Source organism: Octopus bimaculoides, chromosome 12, assembly GCF_046866305.1.
Source record: "Octopus bimaculoides isolate indiv1 chromosome 12, ASM4686630v1, whole genome shotgun sequence".
NCBI classification, from domain to species: domain Eukaryota; kingdom Metazoa; phylum Mollusca; class Cephalopoda; order Octopoda; family Octopodidae; genus Octopus; species Octopus bimaculoides.
In genome coordinates this window covers 8,899,962-8,927,315 of record NC_142939.1, presented here as the reverse complement: position 1 = coordinate 8,927,315, position 27,354 = coordinate 8,899,962, and the positions used below count along the sequence as shown (strand labels likewise).

The 27,354-nt window shown below is 34.8% G+C and overlaps 1 protein-coding gene and 1 non-coding gene across 2 annotated transcripts in view; both read left to right on the top strand.

Annotated features, from left to right (window-relative positions):
- LOC106876773 (sorting nexin-27) overlaps positions 1–27,354 on the top strand; it is a 111,037-nt gene that overhangs the window by 15,642 nt on the left and 68,041 nt on the right. The gene's annotated exons all lie outside the window — the stretch shown is intronic.
- LOC128249225 (U6 spliceosomal RNA) lies at positions 23,808–23,912 on the top strand. The gene has a single exon (XR_008265340.2). It is a non-coding gene; the product is annotated as a U6 spliceosomal RNA (small nuclear RNA).

The following is a 27,354-nucleotide window of genomic DNA, read 5'->3' as shown; positions in this document are numbered from 1 at the left end:
TATTGTCTGCCATTTCACCCACCATCTCTGTGTCCTTTCTCTCTCTCTCTCTCTCTCTCTCTCTCTCTCTCTCTCTCACACACACACTCACATACACTTAAGGGCTTGCTTCTCTCTCTCTCATGTTCTTCAGACATGAAGAACTTCCATTATCATCATCATAATACACACACACACACACACACACACACACACAAAACACACATACATATAAGTGTGGTTGTATGGTAAGGAGCTTGCTTTTCAACCACATGGCTCCCAGTTCAGTCCCACTGCTTGGCACCTCAGGCAAGTGTCTTGTACTGTAACCTCAGGCCGACCAAAGCCTTGTGAGTGGATTTGGTAGATGGAACTTAAAGAAGCTTGTATATATATATCATCATCATCATCGTTTAACGTCCGCTTTCCATGCTAGCATGGGTTGGACGATTTGACTGAGGACTGGCGAACCAGATGGCTGCACCAGGCTCCAATCTGATCTGGCAGAGTTTCTACAGCTGGATGCCCTTCCTAACGTCAACCACTCCGAGAGTGTAGTGGGTGCTCTCCATGCTGGCATCAACTTAGATGGTTTGACTGGAGCTGGAGAGCTGCACCAGTTTCCAGTCTGATTTGGCATGGTTTCTACAGCTGGATACCCTTCCTAATGCCAGCCACTCCAAGAGTCTAACGGGTGCTTTTACGTGCCACCAGCATGGGCACCATTTACACGACACCAGCAACGATCACGATTATGATTCACAGGTACTGTTTACATGGCACCGGCAATAACCTTGATTCACAGGAGCCATTTATATGGCACCATCAACGACCACAACTACGATTCCCAGGTGCCATTTACATGGCACCAGCAATGACCATGACTACAATGCACGGGTGTCATTTAAATGGCCCCAGTTGCGACTACATGTACGATTCAGGGGTGCCATTTACATGGCACAGGTAGTGACCATGATGCATGGGTGCCATTTACATGACACTGGCACATCCACAACTATGATTTCACTTGCCCTAGTGGATTAATTAATATCGAGTAGACCTCACATCATTAGTGTATTAATTTGAATATGTTAAATGCAATTTAGCTCTTTACTTTTCATAGTTTATTTTATATTTTAAGTATATATTTAGACTGTCCCCGGAAAACTGGAAAATCCAGATATCCAGATATTTCCAGTCTCAGACTTGCTGGATAAATGATTCAGTACTGTATACAAACGAGAACTTTTCAACGTTAACACCTCCAGATACAATGTTTCCAGGTCTACATTATATCAAACGTGTCTTTCTTTTATTTAAGACTAGTGTGTGATTCAAGACTGATTAGGTTGTGATTTCTAGCAGGTCGCATGACCTCATAAATTGATACCCAGTTGGCTTTTAATTGATATTTTAATGTATATGTGTGTTTGTGTGTGAAAGGGAGAGAGAGGTGGGGAGAGAGTTTGGGGAAAACAGGGAGTTGTCGCTAGATGATAGATTGACTTCTCTGAGGTGATTCTCCATGCCTATCAGTTTGTGGTCAAGATTAGGTCAGCCCAACTATTTTTGTTATCATTTTTGCACATATTTCTTGTATGGACAGTTGAACTACATGCCAGACACACACACACATGTGCATGCATGCATTCACGCAGCAGATTTTTTCTATCTCAACTGTTCTAAATCAGGCTGACATATCATGTCAGAAATTATGTAGCAATGCTATTTCATAAGCTTAGCATTTCGAGATGAATCTTTTGAACAGACTAAGTAGCTTTTAACTGCTTTAATAAACTGATTCAGAATGTAACATGTCTTTTTATTATTCTCTTTCAAATCAGTATCTTTCTAGTCAGTTTTGTCAGGCACATACTATGTAGTTAAGAAACTCACTTCACAACCACATGCTTCTAGGTTTCAATTGTAGCGCACAGTGTAGTAGACATGGCCATACTGGTCAGTTTCCAGGGAGCCCTTATGGGTCTACAGGTCCAGTTATAGTCTTTGTCTTGTGGGCTTGTTGTCAATAACTAAATTCTACAGGACCCAGTGTATTGATTTACGTAGGGGTCTAGGGGCCCAATTCCAATCTACGTATGCTGTTAATAATAAAAAAAAACCCATAGGGCCCAGGACGTTGATTTGCTCAGTGGCCTATAATGCTGCTAAGATGACATCTTAGGCAAGTATCTTACTATATATAGCTTTGAGTGGTATTTCTTTTGTTTTATTATCACAAAGTGAAACTAAAGTGATCAGAGAAATTACCACGAGCAATCTGCTTTAAACGCCAATGTAATCTATCTCTAATCCGGGTGTCTGCATGATTTATTTCGAGCTGTCCAAGTAATTGTTTATGAAAGGTGGGTGCACTATGAAATGAAAATGAATTATTTGTTCGAATAATTTCTTAGTGAAATATGGAAGCAAGAAATATTTAATTGATGATAATAGTGGTGGTGGTGATATGTATATGAAGTTTAATATTAGTTTTACTATTGAATTCTTGTGCAACAAGAGATACTGTTATGGCCACACCCTTTTCGTTCCTTATTTTAATATATATATATATATATATGTTTATCTACACAGAGCTAAAAGAACCAATATAACATTTAAAAAAAATTATTACTTCAGCATTTAATCAAAGCCCAGCATTACATTCAAATATTTCTTGTATTTTTTTTTTCTGTATTTCCATGTATTTTTTTTCTTTAAGATTATGAATACTGGCTATCTTGTCCTACCCTTCACTACTGTGTAATTCTCAGAGTAACAGTAAAACTTTTGACTTCCAGTAAATATATGTGCAAAGAAATATAAAACATACTTGTGCGTGTCTTTGTGTGTCTGTGTTCGTCCCCCAACCATCACTTGACAACCAATGCTGGTGTGTTTATGTCTCCATAACTTAGCAGTTCAGCAAAAGAGACTGATAGAATAAGTACTAGGCTTACAAAGAATAAATCCTGGGGCCAATGGCTGCAGTCAAATGATTGAAATAAGTAAAAGAATAAAAGAATCTTAGTGAAACGTGTGCTAGCATTGAAAACACCATATGATGATGTTGGAGTGACTAAAACCCATTTCTGACTTAATAATTTGTGAATGGTGACACACACTCATACAGAGAGATAAATGTTGATGCTCGTGTAAGGTTTGCTTCCGGTCATCTCTGATCAAGCAGATCTGTGATCTGACCATTGTGTACTATTTTTTTTTTCACTGATAATGCTGTTAAGAATTTTGTCCAACATACTAATAATGGTCCTCCCAGTTTGTTGTCTCAGAGCAGAAGGTATTGCGAAGTAATAATGTATGTTGGATAAAAAATAAGGTATCTGCAATAAAGGCAGTTGAAAGACATTGAACATTTACTTCACATTTGAAATGATACAGAACTGAGATGCAGATAGATATACTGTTGTTGTTGTTGTTGTTGTTGGCACTCCGTTTCTTACAATGTTGAGGGTTCCAGTTGATCTGATCAATGGAACAGCCTGCTCGTAAAATTAAAGTGCAAGTGGCTGAACACTCCACAGACATGTGTACCCTTAACGTAGTTCTTGGGGATATTCAGCGTGACACAGTGTGACAAGGCTGGCCCTTTGAATTACAGGTACAACAGAAACAGGAAGAAAAGTGAGAGAAAGTTGTGGTGGAAGAGTACAGCAGGGTTCGCCACCACCTCCTGCTGGAGCCTCGTGGAGCTTTAGGTGTTTTCGCTCAATAAACACTCACAACGCCCAATCTGGGAATCGAAACTGCGATCCTATGACCGCGAGTCTGCTGCCCTAACCACTGAGCCATTGCGCCTCCACAGATATACTGTAATACAGAGCTATCAAACCCATTTCAGTATTGAGTATTCAGTATTGATGACAGTGGTGATGATGGTGGCAACGTAGAGGCTAGGTTTCAAATTGGATGGAAGTAGCTTAAAAAATTACATCTGCTAACTAATCATAAATAAAAAGTGTGGTATCATATGAGCAGTTGATGTTAAGAATCTACAGCATCTGAAGTATAATATTGCGTTGTTGATATGCAGTATTAACCGAAACAAGTCAAGTGCAAACAGATTGATACAGCAGATGAGTTGTAGTCTGTGCAGAAGAAATGCCTACGTTGTTATGAATGTAATGCAAATGGATGATATATGTTCTGAATGAAGAAATGTCATGCTGCATTCCAAAAGACTGAAAGCTGCTCGGACATAATGAAGTACAGACTTGTCCAAATGCTAGCATAAAAATACTGACATTCAAATAATAAGGATGATGATGATGATATACATTTCTGATGTTAGCAGTCATAATCTATAAATATATTTGATTTTATTGAAATATTTCTTAGGCTATAATTTCATTAAGCTCATTGTTATAAAGTCCATTATCTAAATACTTTTATTTTCTTTTGCCAAGTTGACTTTGAAAATAAATATCTCTTTAGCTTCGTTGCAGTTTCTCAGTGCTTCTGACTAAAAAAAAAAAAAAAAAATTGGTTCTGACCCTTTTTATAAGTTTCCGATATTGTGCCAGTCTTTCTTTGAAATTCATCCAAATACTTTCTATTTAAAGAGAAACATTTCTATGCATCAGCATCAAGATACCGAAGCATAAATCAAACCATTTATTAGTTAGTTGCATGTTATGCCATCCATATCAGTGAACATTGATCTATCTGGCAAATATTAGCTTCAACATTTCCTGAATTCTTTGTATAGCCTTATTGATACTAACAGCTTTGCTATCTCTGGCTGTCTATTTTGTGGTAACTCGATTTAAACCATTTTGTATGCCATTCTTTTCACTGCTCTCATTCTTAGCTGGAGTAACTGGTGAACTGTGATGGAATATTCTTTTAATGAACAAATAATGTTGGACATGGGTCAGAGTTTTTGCGGATGCCTTTCGTGGGGTTAAGATCGTGTAGGAAGGTCTCTATTCAAAAGTTGAATCCATCTACAATCCACTGTTGTAAATTAATAAGATATTGGAAAACAGCTGGATTTAGAGGAAAGGAATGCATAGTGTGTGGGTGAAATCCAGAATTAATTTTTCTAAGATATTTTGAGAAAATACATTGGAAGGAGATAACAGTGCAGGATGTTAGATTTGTGGAATTTTGTTTTGGTGTGGCTGTGTAGTAGAGAAGCTTACTCTCAATAACATAGTTATGGGTTCAATCCCACTGTGTGGCATGTTGGGTAAATGTCTTCTACTATAGTCTTGTAAGTTGATTTGGTATATGGAAAATGAAAGAAGCCTGTTCTGTATGTATCTGTGAGAGAGAGTTAGTTGGTGTCTTCTTGTCTTGACATCACCTGATAATTGCAAACGAATGCCCATTGTTTCCAGTCTTCTGAACCCCCCCCCCCAAAAAAAAAAAACTGACCGTTTGAATATGAAACGTGCAGTTTAGTATTTTTGGGGAGTTATCTGGTTTTATCTGAAGGTACATATATTGTACTGTCTACTGAGATAGAATAGATCAGGCTATCTTGTTTATTTATTGATATGGATACATGCATACATTGTCTGTCTGTCTACTCTATCATTATTGTTTTAATGTGTTTTTCCATGCTTGTTTGGGTCAGACAGAGTTTATTGAGGCTGATTTTCCATCACACACACACACACACACACACGCACACACACACATGTGCATATTATATGAAAGACGTTTTAAATTTGCTCTAATGGTTATTTGGGTCAGGAGCTCATTTTCCAGAGAGTGCATTATCAGGAACTGGGCTGTAATATTCTAACTATTCTAAATTTCTTAGTCACTTGTTCCCAGATATATATATATATATATATATATATATATATATATATATATATATATAGATATATGATGTTAAAAACATATGGTGTTACTTAAAAAAAAATAAACAAAGGCATTGATATTTTATAATGATTTTGTGACATATTGAGAATACAGTATTGCTTTCAGTAGCAATAACTAAAGTTGGGCGTCCCTCATATTGGCATAGCATACTTCTCATTGTAAACATATGTATATATATTTACAGGCACAAAATGAAGCATTTCATATGCATTGTGTATGGTAACATGAGATAGAAGATTGTAAATTAAGTTTGATAAGGTTTCCTATGTAAGAGAAATGGAGGCATCATTGATTTGTCTTTCTCTTTTGAAAATGGACATGACTGTTGTGAATCATTCAGTTTCTTCGTTTTGTATTGAAACCTTGCTATTGAGTTAGCTGAAAAACCAAGCTGAAATCAACATCATTATCTTTGTTATTTAGGCCTACTACCACAATATTATTATTATTATATTATTATTATTATTATCGAAGGCAGTGAGCTGGCAGAATCGTTAGCACACCGGGTGAAATGTTTAGTGTTATTTCGTCTGTCACTATGTTGTGAGTTCAAATTCTGCCATGGTCAACTCTGCCTTTCATCCTTTCGGAGTCAATAAATTAAGTACCAGTCAAGTACTGGGATTGATGTGATCGATTGTGCCCCTCCCCACAAAAATCCAGACCTTGTGCCTATAGTAGAAAGGATTATTATTAACAAACTCACTAATAAAGAACATTTTGCCTAGAATAAGTAAATTATCAGTCAATGAGAATATTTTCAAACTTAATGAAGACTACTAATACCTGGCATGATAAAATTCGTTAAATAGCATATCAGATTTAAATAGTAGTTTTAATATTGCCGACCTAAAATCTAATATTATGAAAAAATCTACTTATAACGAATGTAGTAATGAAGATTTAAAATCAAATGTTCTCGTTGATAAAATAACAAGAGAAGGTGATTTTTAATTGTGAAAATAAACAAATGAACAATTATATTTACAACAAAAGGAAAAATTGTAAGATTGTTGATAACCAGGTTAAAAATTCTCATGCTGCTAATGGAAATGTGGACGTAGTATTAAAATCTGTAATAAAATCTCAAACTCTTTTAATATAAAATCAACTAAAAGATTTAAAGATAAAAATAGAAGTAAAATGAACACTAACTTTAAAATGGATCGAAATCAGAGAATACTTACTCCTTTGAAAAAAAACAGGTATAAACATCAAAAATATGATCTTAACTTGAAGAATACTATATGGTTTATTGTTCCATTTGGTAAACAGGTCAATTACAATTTTTCAAAATTGTTTAATATAGAAATTCAAAGATATTTTCCAAGAAACCACAAATATTGCAAAATTTTTAATTGACATGAGATTAGATTGGGTTATTGTTTTAGCCGTAATTTTGCACAAATTATAGCAGCACATAATGTTAAAATGATATCGAAATTTCAAAAAAGCGATTACAATCAGAATAGCGTAATAAATTCAAAGCATAATAACATTAAATGGAATAAAGAAACTCAAATAGTAGGGAATGCTAAGAAATTAAATGTCGTGGAAAGGGAAAAAATCCAATTTAGCATAAATAATGTCAAATCGAATAAAAGTTCAGCTTGGAATAGAACAAAGATAACGTTATCCAAAGGAGTAAATAGTAATAAGGAACTTAGTAGAAATGAATTTAATTCTACAATGAGCAATTACATTGAAACTAAATCTGAGAGAAATATAAAAAGTTATCTTTGCAATTGTTCTAAACAGGAATCCTGTTATGTGGAAAATAAGTGTAAAACTAAAAATGTAACATATAGATGTATAGTTACACCTGAGGGTAAGGAATCCGTTTACATCGGTGGGACATCATTAATTTTCAAGAGGAGATTGGCACATCGTTTGAGTTCTTTTAAAGACAAGAATAAAAGGTTCCAAATGAGTCTTCGCAAATTAATCTGGTCTTGTAAGGACAGTAATAGGGACTTTACGATTAAATGGGAGTTAATTTGTACTGCAAAACCATACAGACCTGTAACTAATAGATGGGACCTATGTTTAGAAGAATTTTACAGGATTTTCACATCCAAGAGTAATGTAATAAATTCTAGACAGGAGCAAGCATTGAGATGTTTGTACATGAGGAAATTCACATTTGCGAAGTATAAATGAATAATTATCATTTAAACTATACGAGGTTTTGAAATGATGGACTGAAAATGATTATCTAATAAGAAATAAAAATTGTTCACGCCTGGCTTAGCGGACAACTCGCAATTATACAACATTAAATGGTCATACTGAGGGATATCAAGTTAAGACTCTGAAGAGACTGCTCTGTTTTATAGTAGGATTGCAATTTCAATCATTACTAATTGGTGTAATTGAAACGTGTTGGTCTTAAAAGGCAGTGTATAATTATAGAATTAAAGGTAAAGTTATTGCCACTTTGGAGTAATCCTTATTTTTAATAGTGTCAATATATGTGTGTGTGTGTGCGTGTGCAACAGAAACTGAAAGAAGCTTGTGTGTGTATGTATGTATATATATATATATATATATATATATATATATAGTCAGTAAATAGTGGGGTTGTGTTAACCGCACGTGGAGAAATAATAGGAAAATGAAAAATAATAATAAGGCACAATGCTAAACTGGAAGCATATTTTAATAAAGATTTCTAACCGGCTTTCATTGCGTAGCAAATTTTTAAGAAGAGGGAGAATGAAAATGTTTTTTTACAAAGAAGTACAAAATGAAGAAAATAATATATTAAAAAAATAATATATAAAAAAATAAATATACCAATACATTATATTGTCTTTGAGCTTTTAAAGTTCAATGGTAATTCATGTATATAATGGTTGGAAAAATAAGGATGCATGAGAATTGAGAATTGTGTTAGGTTTAAAAAAAAGGAGCTAAAAGTTTGTGTTAAGCAGGAAGTGTGGTGTCAAAACAGGAAGTGTGTGTAAGGGGAGACAAATCTTTTTAGTTGGCGTTATGAACTCTTTGTCTCCCCTTACACACTTCCTGTTTTGACACCACACTTCCTGCTTAACACAAACTTTTAGCTCCTTTTTTTTAAACCTAACACAACTCTCAATTCTCATGCATCCTTATTTTTCCAACCATTATATACATGAATTACCATTGAACTTTAAAAGCTCAAAGACAATATAATGTATTGGTATATTTATTTTTTTATATATTATTTTCTTCATTTTGTACTTCTTTGTAAAAAGCATTTTCATTCTCCCTCTTCTTGAAAATTTGCTATGCAATGAAAGCCGGTTAGAAATCTTTATTAAAATATGCTTCCAGTTTAGCATTCTGCCTTATTATTATTTTTCATTTTCCTATGTATATATATATATATATATATATATATATTATGTACACAATAGGCTTCTTTCAGTTTCTGTCTACCAAATTCACTCACAGGGCTATAATAGAAGTCACTTGCTCTAGGTGCCATGCTGTGGGACTGAACCCAAGACCATCTGGTTGCAAAGCAAGCTTCTTACCGCACATCCATGCTTGTGCCTAGGTATAAATTTAAATAACTCAGGCTTTTTTAAAATTCTGTATTGCAGAAGTGAATCTGCAACTTCCATTTAAGAATATGTTTATTTTGGGAATTCTATTTCAGAACTCCATTTTGATCTCTGAGCACACATCAAAAATATTAGTTTGCGATTCATTTGAAATACTATCGTTAAAAATATATTAATTTAATAGTGTTGGCTTAAACCCTTAAGCTCTTCGTCATCTAAAAAAAAAATAATAATAAAATGTTCTAAGACTATTAATGGGTTTGTGACTTCTGGATTGCTTGATTGTGTTTCTTCTTCAATGAATAATTAAATGTTGAGTTGATTTAATGCTTAATAAGTTCAGTAACAAATTTAAAAGAAATCAAATGTATGGCTTTGTGGTAAGAAGTTTACATTCCAACCACATGGTTTCAGTTTCAGTTGCACCTTGGGCAAGTATCTACACCCTCGTCCTGGGCTAACCTAGATTCGGAAGACGTAAACTGAAAGAAACCCGTCATATATACATGTCAACACACATACACACACACACACACACACATATACTGTATGTGTGTTTGTTTTTGTTTTTCAACACTGCTTGACAACTAGTGTTGGTTTGTTTACATCCTTGTAACTTAGTGGCTTATCAAAAAGAGACCTATAGAATAAGTACCAGACTTAGGGGGAAAAAAGTACTGAGTACTGGGGTCGATATGTTTCCCTCAACCCTCAAGACTGTGCCCCAGCATGGCCGCAGTTTGATGAAGGAAACAAGTAAACGATAATGTTCAAATATAAAAATTAATTTGATAATTGTATTTGTTTTATATTTGCTTGTTGTGCTGGTTTATATTTTGCAATTTATTTATGAAGCTTGTATAACTCCTTCTTCTGTATCAACTCACTCAAGCACAAACGCTTCAGTGACCTTTGTTTTCAGCACTTGGCTAAAATGCATTGCTAGAAAGTATTGTGTATCCTAGGATTGCATTATATGATGTGCCCTGTTTTTAATTAAGACGGTATGAAGGTGTGAAGAGAAGAAAATTTAGGTACTATTTCTAGCAGCCACAGAGATCACATAAAGGCTCCCTTAAACTGTATTGGTAGAAAATTTTCTTTTAATTGACTTTTTTATTTTTACTTGTCTTTGTCCCTGGACTTGCCTGAAGTATATTTCTGTAGGACTGAACCTAAGACCACATGGGTGGGAAGCAAGCTTCTTAGTCACACAGTCACACTTGTGCTTATGTGTGTGTGTATAAGTAAATGTAGGGATAAGCAAATTAAATCAATATACAAAGTATATTAAATACACGAAATACAAAAAAATGTATATATGTATACATACAAAAAGGCCCAGCTTATACAAATAATATAGGGAATTAAAGAGGTTGAAGAAAAATTTTACAAATGCAGCAGCTGTTTTGGGGAACTCAGTGGTTCAAAATATTATTTGCAGATTGATTCCATCATAGGATGAGATGAGCCTCTATCTTCAGGGGGAGAAAATGTAAGATCTCCTTCCTGAAATATATCTATTGTGTGTGTATATATATATATATATATATATATATATATATATATATATATATATATATATATATATATATATATATATATATATATATATATACATATATATACATATATATATATATATACATATATATACATATATATATATATATACATATATATATATATATACATATATATATATACATATATATATATATACATATATATATATATATACATATATATACATATACATATATATACATATACATATATATACATATACATATATATACATATACATATATATACATATACATATATATATATACATATATATATATATATATATATATATATATATAGATACACACACACACATATACACACACATGCGCGTGTGTGTGTTTTGTGTATTTGTGTCTGTGTTTGTCCCTCACAACCACTTGACAATCGGTGTGGGGTGTGTTCACATCCTTGTAACTTAGCAGTCCAGAAAAAAGTGACTGATAGAATAAGTACCAGACTTAACAATAAAATAAATACTGGAGTTGATTCATTCAACTAAATTCCTTCAAGGCAGTGCTCCAGCATGGCTGCAGTCTAATGACTGAAACAAGTGAAAGATAAAAGATATATCATTTGCTATACACTTACCTTATTAAATTAAGAGATAAAATATGAAAATCATGCAAATAATAGTTGCCATTTTTCTCTTCTTAATACATCTCGATAAAATTAACATTTGCATTTTCATATATATTTGAGACTAATTTCTCCACCTTTGATTGTTGATGGTGGTGGCAGTTTAGATTTTGAAACTGTGACTCAGTAATTTGTCTATTTATTCACTTTCTACACTCATTTACAGAATGCTGAGATTTACTTAATTTCATCATGTTCCTAAAATCGAAGTAGTTTGCATTTTAGCTGATGAAACAAGTGTGCATAGTCTTTCCTGCCAGACTGAATCATTAAAAAGAAAGGAAAAAAAAGGGGTGGGTGAGGAAACAATATAAGTGACTGAATATTCACCACCAAATAGCAAACAGTAAAATATACATAAAATGAAAATTATAGCAAAATGAAAACAAAAAAAAAACAATAGTTTTATGTCACTTAAATACTGAAGGGACTTCTGAAACACATTGTGTATACATACATGTGTATACACACAGATGGATTCACACTCTTTGTGATAAGACACATCTGAACTTCATTGAGTACACCATAATTAGTTGTAGCAAGGTAATTTTTAATTGAAGGTACTTAACCAATTTTCGTATAAATTATGAACTATTTGGTGTTTTCTGTAGAGTTAAAGAACAGATAGGAAAAGTTAATTTTTGATTACATGATAAGAAGGAAATGTACAGGATTGTACCATGTAGCAATTTAATAGAATCCATCTATCTGTCTTCTGTCTGTCTATTCTCTCTGACTCGGCTGTCTGGCTCTCTCTGTATATATACATACACACTCACACACACTTCTGCGTATATGTTGCAAATGTGGTACCTTTTCAAGGCACAACTTAATATATCAGTGTGTGTGGGTGTCGGTATAAATGACAAGATATTCTGCTATACATATAAAACATAACGTACATGCTGAAAAATTGAGAAATGGATTTTACAAAAATAAAATCTGATTAAAGGAAATTATATTAGATTTCAAGTTAGTTTTGTTATATTAATAATATATGCTATTGTCATAGCAGTGAGCATTTCCTTTTATTGTTAAGTACTCATAAAGCACTTTTGTTAATATAATATATATTCCTAAAGATGGGCGTAACAGAATGTGCTTCTGCAGACATATGTGTCTTTTTCATATATATATGTATATACACACATACATACAAACATACATACATACATACATACAGCACTATTTGTTTACTTTTTATATACACACACATACACATGTATATACATTTATATGTATATGTGAGTATATATATGTATACATGTGTGTGTGTGTACATATGTACGTACATACATACATACGTACGTACATGTGGAAGCATGTGGCTCCCGTGCTGGTGACACGTAAAAAGCACCCACTACACTCTCAAAGTGGTTGGTGTTAGGAAGGGCATCCAGCTGTAGAAACACTGCCAGATCAGATTGGAGCCTGGTGCGGCCCCCTGGCTTGCCAGTCCCCAGTCAAACCGTCCAACTCATGCCAGCATGGAAAACAGACGTTAAATGATGATAATGATATGCAAAATATATAATTAGATATATTTTATATATTCTGTATTAATTTTTACCTTTATGGTTTTATTACATGCTGGCTGCTTCATAAAATCTTATATAGATTTTATCCTTGATTATAAATATATATATATATATATATATATATATATATACACACACACACACACTAATGTTTATATATATATATACACACACACACACACACATGTATGTTTATATGTGTGTATATAAATACGTATATATATGTGTGTATATATATGAATATATAAAGCTCCCATTACAATCTCAGAGTGGTTGGCGTTAAGAAGGACATCCAGCCATAGAAAACCATGCCAAATCAGACTGGAGTCTGGTGCAGCCTTCCAGTGTGCCAGCCAGTCAAACCGTCCAACCAACATAACTTACAATTATATATGTATATTTTGATAATAGAAATAGTTATTGAATTACAAAACGAACAAATCTTTCTTGTCTTTGCTTTTAGAATAAGATGCAATTTTTATTCATTGTCTTTTACTTGAACATATATTTTTAACCCAAACATCTAATGTTGTTTACTCCCATGCTTCACAGTATATAATGAACAAATTATGAGAAAATTTTTTTCTTAACATTTTGGATATTGTATAAAAATCTTTTCTTTTGACATGAGGTGTGAACTAGGTGCAGTTTCAAATGTTTTTCTGTGAAAATTGATCGTGATCGATATTGCATTTTCATGTAATAAATATCATTATTATTTAATGTCTGGCTTTCATGCTGTTTGTGTGTATATATAACTATGTATGTGTACACACACACACACTGGAGAAGCCACGTATCTCCTCTTTCACTAAGACATCTGTTCCTGTCCCTCTACTTTAAACCTCTCAATACTTGGCTTAAAGCCAACCTCAATGCTGTGCCCTCACTCAATTGAGGTGTCTTGTTCTGTGGGTATTTGGTGACCTTACAATTGCAAGTGCCACACACACACACACACACACACACACACACACACACACACAAAACAGTGCACTCTGTAAAGTGGTTGGCATTAGACAGAACAGCCAACCTCAGAAACCACGGTGAAACAAACTGAAGCATGGCCTAGCCTGTGGCTAGTCATTTCCTATTAAACTATCTAACCCATGCCAGCATTAAAAATAGATGTTAAACGATGATGCTGATGCTGATATGGAAGACATTTTAAGCACTCGTCTACAACAGTAAGAGATGGCTAGGCAATCTTTGATGTAATTGATAATGTAGTTGCTTGGAATAAAACAGATATAAGGTTCAATTCCCATTGGACAACTTGTTCCATTTTTGTACTAGAATTAGTTCTTATAATGTCATTCATATCATTTATAATTAAATCTTAACCATTAACATACACTCATATATGTGCATAAATACATATGTTCATGTATGTGTGTGTTTTGTATAAATATGTAGTCTTGTATAAAGAATTAAATGAATAATGTTGGTTGTTGCATGTGAAGTTAACCAAAGATTAAAATGACTTTTTAATAACAAAGCTAAGACGACGATGATGATGATGATGATGATGGTGGTGGTGGTGGTGGTGCCAGTGGCAGCAGCAAAGCCACCCACCCATCCACTCACTCTGATGCACACTCAAATATTACATAAATGTGAAACAGTTTCTCTGCCTACCATTGTTATATGTTAAAAACCATAGTGGATTTTTTTTCTTTTGATGTTAGCATTTATCCTGTTTTTGTGCAAAGACTATTGTTTTTTTTTTGCTTTATTTTGGCCTTTTTTTTTTTTTTTTTTTGTATTGTAAAACCATAATGGATAAATTTCTAAAATTTGTTAAAGTTGTGATTTTTAACATGATGTTGTTCAAAGAATGGCTGCTCTACATTTTCAAGTGTTTCAAATTTACACAGTGTACAATGTATAGCACCAGCTATTAAAACTATTCTCCAATTTATCCCAAAATGTCTTATTGCTCAGCACTCAAGATTTGCCATAAATTGATGCCATATGAGATGCACTTCTTTTTTTTCAAAATATCATACCAAGAAATCAACCTGGGTCCTTTATTTGAAGCTGGGTCTCCCGTAAGCTTTAATACTTAAACATTTCTTTCTAAATATGCACTACTGAAATAGGAGTATATTTATTGGAGGCCTGTGTGTCTTTTATACAATCAAATACAGCACTTCCATATTCAATTGTGTGTCTTCACCTTCCAGGTTTTAATGCACCTCAAACACTGGTCTTGTCTGGTGCCATCTGTTGTTAAAAATACTACAAGACTAACAGATGCCAATAGTCTTGCAGGAAGCTATAACTTTTATGAATTCTTATCTGGTAAAGTTTCACACATTAGTTATGTAATGTGGGCATGATTTTTCCACTTAATTTAAGTTTCTGCAATCTTCCTGTGTTGCATGGCTGTTATGCATGGAGGTCAATGTGCTATCAGAATTGGGACAACATTGGGCAGTGCCTTGTGGTATTTAGTGGCATCACTTTACATTCTATGTTCAGTATCTTCCAAGGTTGGCATTGCCTTTCATCCTTCCAAAAACCTTCTCCAAAAATTTGTCTGGATGTTTAAATGATATTTGTGTGTATGTGTGCTATATGGTAAGAAGTTTCTTTCCTAACCACATAATTCTGGGTTCAATCTCACTGCATGGCACGTTAAGCAAATGTTTTCAACTATTGCTCCAAGTTGACAAAAGCCTTGTAAGTGGATTTGGTAGATGGGAACTGAAAGAAGCCTGTTGTATATGTGCACATGTGTACACGTGTGTACGCATGCGCTCCTTGACATAACATGATAGTTGTAAAGTGAGTCACAATCATGCAAGTTGTGATCTTCACTTCTAGTATTGTGTGCAAATACGTCTGGTCACGAAGAAATATTACCTTACATGGAAACAGATGGGGGAGGGGTGAGAGGAGGGTATCTGACCATTTGAAAATCTGCCTCAACAAACTGCTTTTGATCCATGTGAACATGGAAAAGTGGACATTAAAAACGGTGATGATGACCATGACATGTATAAACACATGCACATGCATGTACATGCACACACACACATACACTTCTGATTATACACACACGACACTGTCATTATCACCTGTGCCTTTCACTCCTCTTTGCTGGCAACGTTATACATACATTCAGAGACAGGCAGACAGTCACTGCTTTGAGAAACCAAAATGCTTGTCCTATAGTAATAAGGGTGGCAGGATTACATGTAACTTCTAGATTGACAAAAGCATATTACGGAGACAAACTGGTCCTCTATCTTATCATCATTGAAATAGCTTTGATCATGAGTCAATCAGGGCTGACTTGGGTGCTAAAAACAATTAATGGAATACACAGCAGATGCCCAGGTTTCACTGTTTATTGACTTTGCCTTTCATCCTTTTGAGGTTGATGAAATAAGTACCAGTTGAGTACTGGGGCTGATGTAATCAACTATCCCACTTCTTCAAATTTCAAACCTCGTGCCTATAGTAAAAAGGATATTTATAATAATATTCAGTTCTATTTCCTATTGAATAGTTCTATCTCCGATTGTCACCAAGTGTCTTTACTCTTGAATATGTGCATTCTAGATTCAAACTAGGAACTTTTATCTCTAAACTAAGAATGGTTGTGCACTTACATAACAATCTGTAACTTAGTGGATAAGGACTTTTTGGTTGAAATTCCATCAGGGACTGTGTACTTATCCAAGAATAGGAAACCCTACTCATAAACATAAAATTGAATCAGTCAAGATGTAGTGAATACACATTCTATGAGATTAATCATATAGTAAATTGCAATCTTATTAAATAACTCTTATTTCAAATCCAGTCAGAAAACACCTGATTATGATTAGATTATGACTAGAGATCAAACCAACTGAAATATTGTAAATTAAACATTGTAAATATATACTCTGAACATGAGGTTGATAGTTTCGAAAATGATAATTATATTAACAACTTTATCTCAAACATTAACTGTTACTTGAATGATTGTTTAAGATGTAATTACTCCTTCAACTTAGGAAGTTATTAAAAATCTATTTAAACCACATGATAGAATTTATAGGACAAGAGAAAGGATCTTTCTAGAAAACTCTACAGAAATTGTTGTGTAATACCAGTAGCTACTAATGAAGTGAAAAACTATTTGATTGCAGACATTGAAGAAAGTAATTTGTTCAGTTCTGTGATAATGGTATAAGATAGATTCTTCCATAAATGGAATTCCAGGAAATTACATCTAGCACAAATGATATAAAGGTCTTTTTATATAGAATATGTAATGAAATAGGACACATCTCGGAGACAAATATTAGTTAGTATCTCAGAGCTAGACTGTACAGTGTATCTTCTCTTCCTGCACTGGGATTTATATAGAATCTACAGTAAGTTCTCCTACATTAAAAAGTACATAACAAAAAAAAACTTAAGTGGAAAAACTAAATGCAATAATTTGTAATATCATTAGAAACATGAAACATTGATATATTCGAATGATATTTTCAGAACACATGTATTTATCTCAATAAAGAGAGAAATGAAGAAAAAATACTTGATATATAAAGTAAAAATAATATTTGCAAGCTAAGCTTTTATGCCATTACTGCAAGTGTTATATCATTGCTTTTCAACTGGATTGTGGAAATCTCAATTTTTAATTGTATAAACACACACACACACACACACACACACAATCATGGTAAAAATATAAAAAAAACAGCTTGAAGAAACTAGTAGTGTATGTTGGCCAAAAAATTGTAGAATGAAGCTCATGGGTTTTAAAAGTAGTTTTTCTCCTTCAGATGAAACATCAGTCCCGTAACAGCAGATTTCTCTTTTCTCCAAACTTTTACAAACTCTCAAATTACTCCCCCCACCACTTCTCTTTCTTTCTTTCTCTCTCTCCAGATGTATGGATATACATACATATGTAGGTATATATATTCAGAAAGTGTTTCACTCATGTTTGGCTGCTGGTCATAGATAAACCATGCAGAAAAGATCTCCAAGAATGTTGTTCATAATGTTGCTGGCTAGCTGAACATTCTCTTCTGTTCTTACTGATGTTGGGCAACCAGAACAAGATGCATCATTAACTGAACTGGTACACTTTCCTCGCTTGCTAAATAATATATCAATTATTCTCTGAGTTGGCAGATGACTTCTGTACTTCTCTCCATCATCCTTAGATTTAAGTTAGATATTGAAGTAAGATATTTCTGTATCACAAACCACACATGTTCTCAAGTGTTGTAATGTACTTAACTCATATTTCTAAATTGAAAATACGTGTAGATAAATTTTATTTGTATAGGTTTACTTTAAAGGAAATTTCATTAACTATTACAATTCAACTTAATTCAACTCATGACAGCCCCTGTGTGCATATTTGTACACACGCATGTGCAAATCCAAAGATTTCAGTGTAGATAAGCTGGAGAAAATAAAATTTTTTTTAAATGAGAATACCAAAGAGTGAAATATATATATTAATAACGGTTTGACACAGTTCCATATGACTTAGTTTCATGGGTGCATAGGACAGGCCCATCTCATCAGATATGGGCCCATCTCATCAGAACTTCTATTAGAATATATGAAGAGTACAGGTTTGCTGAGGGTATCACCTTTTGTTTTTGCCAATGGCTTTTGAAACAGCTAGAAAAAGCTGCTTAATCTACCCTTAAATTATGCCTTATGGTCTTTTAAAAGAAGAACACAATTAGATAATGTGGTCCTTATATACTCTAACTGGGAGGAGGAATAAAAGCAGATGGGATGATCATAAATGGAAAGCCTTTGCTAATTGTTCTGCTGGACCAGAGTTGAGTGAGTGATATATATAGACAAAGACATGGGTGTGTGGTAAGATGATTGCTTCTTAACTACATAGTTTTGAATCCCACTGCATGGCACCTTCAGCAAGTGTCTTCTATTATATGAAGGCCATGTTAGTGGATTTGGTAGACAGAAACTGAAAGTAGCCCATTGTAAATGGGTAACCCTGTGATGGACTGGCGTCCTGTTCAGGGCATGTGTAGGCCTGCCTGCCTAACCAACAAAGTGGTCTCATTTGAAGGCTGTAACAAAGCATGTTGAAACCAGCAGTGTACAACTACATCCAATAGTTTGATTGATACAGTGATTATATATATATATATATATATATATATATATATATATATATATATATATACCATTGTCACTAATTGTGACTGAGGGTTTAGGGTAGCACCTACATTGCTAGAAATAAGAGTCAAAAACCAAACCCTTAAAGCTGCAAAAAGCACATGTCTACACACTAACAGTTTTATTTAAAATTAAAGCTCAGCAGTGGTGACTACTCCATCGCTGAACGGGTTGGCTAAATCTGGCTGTCAGTATATAGTATTTACCATATGAATCAATGGCTGATTCAGCAAAATGGTAATGTGAGAATTATAATATAATGAAGGCGGCTATATACAATATAAAACCAAAAAGGAAAAATTCATTAGTCACTAATTGTAACTGAGCATGCAGGGTAACACCTATATTTCTAGAAATAATAGTCAAAATCTCTTAGAGATACAAAAAAAGCACATCCAGCTATAGGAAATCATCCTCAGCAAATTCTGCCTGACCCATATGAGCATAGAAAAGTGGACGCTTAAATAATGACGATGATGAGGAAGATCTGGACTCGCTTTTACAGATGAATAAGTGAACCATTATTTTAAAGATCCACCTTTGTTACATATTGTTTCTCACTTGATTCAGCCTGTTAAGACTACATGTGTCTGTGAAATACTAAGACACTTAATGTTAATAAATAAACGGTTCAGTTGATTACACAGGTGAATGCACATTGTTGAAACTATCAGAGAACCTGTTGCTTATTTGAATTGTTTGTTTGTGTTAATTATATTATATTTATATGCATACACGTATATTGTCAGAGTGATCAAGAAAACTATGGTTCTTGACAAGTCAGATACACAGAAGCAATTAACTGTTGGAACATCCATAAAATAATGTTCTTGAACTGCTCAGATGACTCATCAGATACAGTTGATAAGCTTCTGCTACCTAGGTGATCTAATTTGGGTAGCTATGGTAAACACATAGTTGCTATAGTGATATGAGACTAAGGAAGGGTGGAAAAAAAAAAACTCAGTAAGCTTTATAGCCTTTAAATTAAGAGATTGTAGTTAGTGAACCAGCTTGAAATATCACCAAAATTTCCTTCAAAGAAAGGGAGAGAGTGCATTTATATATATATATATATATATATATATAATGTATATATTAGTATATTTGTCACTTAAATGCGGCTAAACCCTAAGGGTGAATGTTACTGTTGCTTTTACCCCCAGGAGAACATCTCCAGCTGCATTTAAGTGGCAAATATACTTCAGGTTGTCGTGCAGTTACTGTTAATACTTCGTTCAGAGATTTAACATTGCATGTATATATTAGGTTGTCTGGAAAGTTCTGAGCATTTTTTAATATGCAAAAAGGGATATGAATAATTGACCTTCCAATAAATTTTATTCAATGAAATAATTTCCATTATTATTAGTGACTTTTGCCCATCTACCAGGCAATCTAAATATTCCTTCAGCGTAAAATTTGACTGGTTTTGAAGAAATAAAGTTTAGATGCATTTTGACTCCATCTAAATCGTTTAATGTTTTTCCTTGCCATGAGTTCTGTAAAGACAAAAGCAAGTGGTAGTCAGATAGCGCAATATCAGGAGAATATGGTGGATGGAGTAAGAGATCCCAGCCAAGTTAATGTAACTTTGTTCGAGTAGCCAAAGACACGTGTGGTCGGGCATTGTCTTGTTGGAACACTATTCCTTTCCTGTTGGCAATATCCAGCCTCAATTGTCCAGCAGCTGACAACAGTACACATCAGAAATAAAAGTTTGTGGGAGAAGCTCATATTAAATTATGCCTTTATGATGCCACCAAACACATGGCGTAGTTTTTTTTGGCATGGATATTTGTCATTGGTCGCTGTTTTTGGGGATCCTTACGCAAACTCCAGGATCTCTTTTGCACTATGTTTTCGTACACAATCCATTTTTCATCTCCAGTCACAAGTTGTTTCAAAAAAGGCTTGCTTACATTCTGTTTCAAAAGCATATCACAAATGGAATACTGGTCCAAGCAGTTCTTTTCTGAGAGTTTCTGAGGGACCCATACATTATAGCAAGAAATGGATCTTAGCTTCACTAGGTGTTCATGAACCATACTTTTAGAAAGTTCCAACTCCCCTGCAAGTTCTCTAGTCGTGATATTTAAGTTTACTTTGATTTTTGCCTTCAAAACATCTTCACCCAATTTTGAAGGTCTTCCACTGCAACTGTCATCTTCCAAGCTTTAAATTTTCCATGCCACCTTCAAACAGTTGGTTCACCTCCAGCATCATCACCATAAACTTCACAAATGCTTTTTTTACAAGTCCTTGTAGCATTTTCTCCTTTTTTAAAAAAGAATAGCATTACAACGCGAATATGAAATTTTTGGTTATCCATTTCAAATATCAATAAAGATTAACTGGAATGAAAGATAAATCTATTTTTAGTCAGGAAGAAAGAAGAGATGCACTATTACTTCATGCAATGCCAAAGTTTTAACTGTGTTCAAAGAAGTGTTAAATGATTTAACTTAAAAACGCTCAGAACTTTCTGGACAACCTAATAGAATGTATATAAACGATGTGTCTTGTCACATGTGTCCAAATGATAGACAAAAGTTTTCTCTTTGAAAGCATTTTCCTGCAATTGAGCTATTTGCTGTTCAAAGGGCTAGGGGAAATATCTATTACTTTGCATGGGAAAAGGTGGGCATTGGTAACAGAAATAGCATCTGACCATAAAAATATTTACCGCAACAAGTTTTGCTTCATCCATACAACCAAACTGGATGTTAAAATGATGTTAGTTTTTGACACCAAATCAACATGTGATTATCCTATGTTTTTGGGAATATCTAGGTCTACATTATCTTAAATATGTCCCTCTTTTTCTATAAGAATAGAATTTGTATTAAAGGAAGCTGCTATTTCTAGCAGGTTGAGTAACTATGTGGAGGCTCCCTTGTTGGCTCATCCAAAATCTAGTGGAAGACTGTGTGATCAGTTGGAAATGTAGCCAGGAAAGAGATAAACAAAGAAGTGTCATGTGCTGTCAGTGCTAGTGTATTGGCAGAAGATGATGCCAAAACTAATGTGGTCAGATCTCAAGATGTTGGTACTCACAGAAGAGAAATGAATGATTGAAGTGATTGGCACTAATTCTGTATAACTGACTCCTCCAATCCATTCCTGCATGAAGAACACACACAAAATAATGATGTTGATAATATATATTTTATAAACTAGGCTGCCTTCTTTATGCAGTTTTATTGATTATTTGGTTATGGTTTTTCTTTTTCTCTTTTTTCTAATTATTTATTTATGTGCTCAGACCACATAAAAAGCACCTGTGCTCACGCCATGTAAAACACATCTGTGCTCTCATCATCGTACCTTTACTAGCACCACATATTAAGCACCCGTACTGGTGCCATGTAAAAAAACTCCCATGCTGGTCCCACATGAAAAGCACCCTGTACAGTCTGTAAACTAGTTGGTATTAGGAAAGGCATTCAGCCATAGAAACCATTCCAAAGTAGACAACTGGAGCCAGAGCAGCTTTCTGACTTGCTAGCTCCTGTCAAACTGTCCAACCCATGCCAGCATGGAAAATAGATGTTAAATGATGATGATGATGATACCACCACCACCGATAGTTGCATGTGTGAAATTTCTATAGATATAAAACTAAGGCTTCACTCTATCTTCATAGCAGGTCTTTTCGTTAATATTTGATTTAGGAATGGAGCGAAGACTTAGTTATAAATAAATGAATAAACTCTTCCACAAATATAAAGTACATGTTTTCTCTCTTCTACACACCAAAATGCTTAAATATCTTTCGAGTTAATTCTACTGCATGATACCTTGGGCAAGTGTCTTCTACAACCTCAGTCTAACCAATGCCTTATAAGTGAATTTGGTAAATAGAAACTGTATGGATGCCTGTTGTGTGTCTTTCTGATTATGTGGCACATAAAATACACCATTTTGAGCGTGGCCGTTGCCAGTACCGCCTGACTGGCCCTCATGCCGGTGGCACGTAAAAGCACCCACTACTCTTTCGGAGTGGTTGGCGTTAGGAAGGGCTTCCAGCTGTAGAAACTCTGCCAAATCAGATTGGAGCCTGGTGTAGCCATCTGGTTCACCAGTCCTCAGTCAAATCATCCAACCCATGCTAGCATGGAAAGCGGACGTTAAACGATGATGATGATGTCCCTATAACTTTGCGGTTTGTCAAAAAAGACAGGTAGTATAGGTGTCAGACTTAAAAAATAAGCATCGGGATCAATTTGTTCGACCAAGCCCTTCAGGTTGGTGCTCCAGCATGGCAGCACACCAGTGACTGAAATAAGTAAAAGATAAAAGTTATGAGAATTCACTTAGGCAAACTACCTCACTGTAGACTTCAACGGAAATTTCCTCTTTGGTGAAAAAATAGATTTTTTATCAGCAATCTTCTTGGCATATGTGTGTTGGGGGGAGGACGTGAAGTTATTCCATCTTGCTCTGGGTAACATGCATAAACTAACTGGAATAAAATGTATAACTATTAATTACTTTTTATATATACTGCTTTGGCTGTACATATACTAAATTTGGAACGATACAGAGATTAGCATGGCCCCTGTGCAAGGATGACATGCAAATTCATGAAGCTTTCCATATTTTTTTTCATAGGCGCAGGTGTGGCTGTGTGATAAATTTGTTTCCCAACCTCATGGTTCCAGGTTCAGTCCCACTACAAGTGTCTTCTACTATAGCCTTGGGTCATGCGAAACCTTGTGAGTGGATTTGGTAGATGGAAACTGAAAGAAGCCTGTGTGCTTTTGTGTTCGTCCCCTCCCCACATGACAACCAGTGTTGGTATGTGTTTACATCCCTGTAACTTAGCAGTTTGGCAAAAGAGACCAATAGAATAAGTACCAGGCTTAAAAAAAAAGTTCTTGGTTTGATTCAGTCGGCTAAAAATTCTCCAGGGCAGTGCCTTAGGATAGCCACAGTCAAATAACGACTAAAACTAATTAATAGATTTGAGCTGCTACCATCTCTAGCAGATGAGGTGTCCAGTACTGAGAAGTAGCAGAAATAGCCTGAAACCAGAACTAGTCTACTGGTCCCCGTCACTCGAAGGTGGTGGGGGTTCGCTCCCTTGCAGTTTATCCGATGCAGCTGTACATCGTTAACCAGCTAGAGGAAATGTCCTCCTGGGGTTAAAAAATTGCAGTTTAGTCTGTTGGAACAGACAGCCATGTTAAAGTGGCTATGAATATTACTTATATATATATCTATATAAAACAAAATATTTCCTTCTTTTCCTGTTTAGATATTCAGTCTCTAACTAATCTCTTCCTACCTTACCATTTTACTCTGACCATGAGCCCCCACTATCACCCCCACCCTCTCCCTGGCCCTCCTCGTGTATTTTCAGCACCACATCTAGTAGTCTCTATGTAATCCATTATTCCCCCCCCTCCCCGCCCAATCCTCTCACTCCACTCCACTCCACTCCACACTGCTGACCTACTATCTACACTCCACTATAATCCTCCACCACTCCCAGCTTTCAGTGAATAATTATATTATTTTTCTAATATGCTATCTACATCCTTCTTTTTTTATTCTCTCTCTGTCTCTGTCTGTCTGTCTGTCTCTCTCTCTTTCTCTCTCTCTCTTTCTCTCTCTCTCTCTCTCCTCCTCCTCCTCCTCCTCTATCCTTATCAGGCTTCTCACTGGTCTCAGGAACACTGGAAATTTATTTTTTGATCTTCCTCTCTTCCTTTCATCTTCTCAGTCTGTTCATTCTTTACTCTTGCACTGGAACATGACATGCAATGACATTATACACACACACACACACACACACACACACACACACACACACACACACACACACGCACACACTTGCATGCATGGTTCATATGTACAGAAGACAGACAGGTGTGAGAACAACAAACAGGGGTATTAGATTGATGTTCAGGTAAAAATGGAAGAGTCTTTGACGCTTCAAAGAGAGAGAGAGAGAGAGAGAGAGAGCTGTTTCTACTACCAAACCCCTGTAATTACCAAAAAAATTTCTCAGATGAAAGAATGCCTCCTATTACTCAGAACATTAAATTTCCTTATCCCTGTAACCAAACTGACAAATTTCAATGTGGCTGTGTGGTAAGTAGCTTGCTTACCAACCACATGGTTCCGGGTTCAGTCCCACTGCGTGGCATCTTGGGCAAGTGTCTTCTACTATAGCCTCAGGCCGACCAAAGCCTTGTGAGTGGATTTGGTAGACAGGAACTGAAAGAAGCCTGTTGTATATATGTATATGTATTTATATGTGTCTGTGTTTGTCCCCCCCAACATCGCTTGACAACCGGTGCTGGGTTGGACAGTTTGACAGGGGCTGGCCAGCCAGAGAGCTGTCCAGGCTCCAATTGTCTGTTTTGACATGGTTTCTACAGCTGGATGCCCTTCCTCACACCGACTCTTTTATAGAATGTGCCGGGTGCTTTTCACATGCCACTGGTACAGTTGCACTTACATGGCACCAGCACGAGTGCATGTTACGCGACACCAGCAAGAGCATGGCAACACATGGTATAACCATCTCTGGCCCAAATATTCTACCTGTTTTATATTAAAACTAACTAGATCCAACCTCTCATACCTACCCTACATTGTCATTGTAAAAATATACAAACACACGTTTGAGATTCTGAAGCTGCAAAATAATACGTGATTAATTCAAAGCAATGTGAATAAATAAGCAGTTCATTTGACAAAGAAATCTGAATGCTAAAGGGTTAAATTAGGTAAATAAGATGAGAAAAAAATATCCTTCAGGAAAATATAATCTCAATATTTTATTTCACAGTGAATACAAATAATTTGTAAATGACTTCAGCATTTTTATTAGCAAAATTGATGCAAAAAACAAAAAAAAAACCCCAATGAAAGAGTAAAGAATTAAACCATTATCAATACCATGCCATCTCTCAATGACACGTCTCTCTATAAAAGAATAATTTCACTTAATGATTGGCTCAACTAAATTCATTGATTTAAAACCATAAAGAAAATATCCAACAAATAAAGACTGACATTTTAATAACATCAAAAATTTAATTTCCAAAAGAAAAAAAAAATAACAAACAAAATATTTGAAGCAAAAATAAAAAAGAAAAAAACAGTCAGAATCCTTTTGTGTAAAATTGATCTCTAGGAAACTTCGAAATTTATCAAAATAAATAAATTAAGAAACAAAAATAAATAATAGATTGCAAAGAAGCCAAATAAGCAGTCATCATCTTCATTGTCATCACCAGTACCACCACCACCACCACCACCACCACCACCACCACCACCACCATTACCACCACCATCATATGTCCGTTTTCCATGCTTGCATGGAGTATTAATAAATCAAAGATATTTATAAAGTAGTATTGAACTTGTGTTCAATAGGTATCTTGTCTGTTGTTGCATCATGCTACTTGGAAAACTAGCTGAAGAAACAAAAGATTTTGTTTAGGTATTTTTTTTATTGGAAACATTATTGGGAATTGTAATGTTTGTTATATTTCATTTTATTGTTTCTTTAACTGTATTTTTTGGATTGGGAGAAAACAGATACATACGAGATCCCCAGCCTAAGAAAACCATTCTGTTCATCATCACTATTATTTTAATAGCTACTGACTTCAATATAATATCGAAGTAACCTAGGGAATAAATTAAGATGAAGCTTGCTTCCCAACCATGTGATAATGAAAATAACAATATGACAAGTAAAAACTCCCAATAGGGGAGGCACTTTGAAGGTTACTTGTGGAAAACCCCATAAAAGCCATGAGTGCCTGGTCAACAAGGCGAGAGTCCTTTCTCCTTTTATACCTTTTTTTTACAGGTGTAATCTCAGAATTGGTCCATCCATGCTGACCATTTTTCCGACATTTACCCACCTTTCAACAAATTTGCTAGAAGACACCACTTCCCTCTCTACTACTCACCTTCCTTTTCAAGTGGAACTTGAAAAAGTTAATGAGGCCTTGGCCAAAGAGGAAAGTGTCTGACTTCAGCCCTTTCAAACGGGTTCACCATACCACCTCTTTCGCTACAGT